Source organism: Cucurbita maxima, unplaced genomic scaffold (assembly GCF_002738345.1).
Source record: "Cucurbita maxima cultivar Rimu unplaced genomic scaffold, Cmax_1.0 Cma_Scf02987, whole genome shotgun sequence".
Lineage (NCBI taxonomy): Eukaryota > Viridiplantae > Streptophyta > Magnoliopsida > Cucurbitales > Cucurbitaceae > Cucurbita > Cucurbita maxima.
The window spans coordinates 1-1,711 of NW_019275003.1; the positions used below are offsets into that span (position 1 = coordinate 1).

The 1,711-nt window shown below is 31.7% G+C and overlaps 1 non-coding gene across 1 annotated transcript; it reads right to left on the bottom strand.

The window, feature by feature from the left end:
• Window positions 1-832: 832 nt before the first annotated feature.
• Window positions 833-905, bottom strand: TRNAA-AGC. Its single transcript has one exon. It is a non-coding gene; the product is annotated as a tRNA-Ala (tRNA).
• Window positions 906-1,711: the final 806 nt, after the last annotated feature.

The window sequence follows — 1,711 nt, forward strand, 5'->3', positions numbered from 1 at the left end:
CTTGCATAATTCATTTTGATACAATATACTTGAGACCTCTCCTTTATAGCAGATCTATAGTTCTTAGTTGCTGTGCCTCAATACATGAAATTTACATAAATTGTGCATGCATTTGCCACAAATTCCTGAAACCTCTTGCACCCAAAAGAAAAATCATTCCACTAAACCAACTGTCCTTATTATGGGCTACATATTAAGTTTTTTTATGTAATGTATCATCATTATTTCATTTATTTTCTTTGTAAATAAAATCCATGAGCAATAATCATTATTATATCTTTTAGATCTAGACCGCTGTTAAATTATTTACATAGGGTTTGCGGCAATTACTGTATTGAGAAGAAAATAGTGTAAGTTTTATTGAGAAGAAAATAGTGTAAGTTTTAGTTTGATAGTTCCATTTGAGACACATATCGTGAGTACACAAGTAAAGCAAATATCGAAAGTTAGGATTTGGGTAGGCATGCCTATTAAAAGTGGAAAAGATAAAATGATATTAAAAGAGCACCATCATTATAGTTTTAATTGCCATAATTTTTGGTTTCTTAAGATTAAGATGGAAGAATATACATTTGGTTGTTGAATTGTTTTCTTTGAGGAAGTCATCAAATTCTCTCACCACAGCAGTATAACTACTAGATTTCTTTCTTTACTTACAATAAGTCCTCTCTCTATATGTGCTTGTGGGACATTACTCTCTTTTATCTATAAAAATGGCATAGCCATAATGATATAATAATCCTTATATAAGTATGTTTTCTTTTTCTCTCGTACCCACCTTATACATAACATGTTAAATTAACTCATACTTAAAAAAATAATTTCTTTCTTTTGGAGATGCAGGGTATCGATCCCCGTACCTCTCACATGCTAAGCAAGCGCTCTACCATCTGAGCTACATCCCCACAATTTTTGCATCACAAAACCCTAAATTTTTCGTCATCAATAATAGTGAAAATGAAGAAATATTGCTACACAACAGGTCATGAATAAGGAAAAATTGAAAAGAAACAATATTATTTCATAATAGATAGTCATATTTTTGGAGATGCAGGGTATCAATCCTTGTACCTCTCACATGCAAAGCGAGCGCTCTACCATTTGAGCTACATCCCCATGATTCTTATCTCCTAAAACCCTAAATGTCCCATCATCAATAATAGTGAAAATAAAAGAATATCAAAATATTAATCACAAATAGTAAGTTTTGGTGATGCGGGGCATCCATAATTGTGAAAATGAAAAAATATTATAACAAATTAAATACTTTCTTTTGGAGATGCAGGTTATCAATCTTCGTACAACTCGCATGCAAAGCGAGCGCTCTACCGTCTAAGCTACATCTTCTCAATTTTTACGTCACAAAAACATAAATGTCTCCTTCATGATTTTTACGTCACAAAAACATAAATGTCTCGTCATGAATAATAGTGAAAATGAAAAAATATCGCTACTCATTATGTCATAAATAAGAAAAAATTGAATAGAAATAAAATAGTACATCATAGAATCCTAAATTTCCCATCATCAATAATAGTGAAAATGAAGAAAATATAGAAATGCCAGGTATCGATCCCCATATCTCTTGCATGCAAAGCAAGCGCTCTACCATCTAAGTTGTATCCCCACAATTCTTACATCATAAAGTCCTAAGCATCTCGTCATCAGTAATAGTGAAAATGAAAAACTATCCCAGCTCATTATGTCCTAA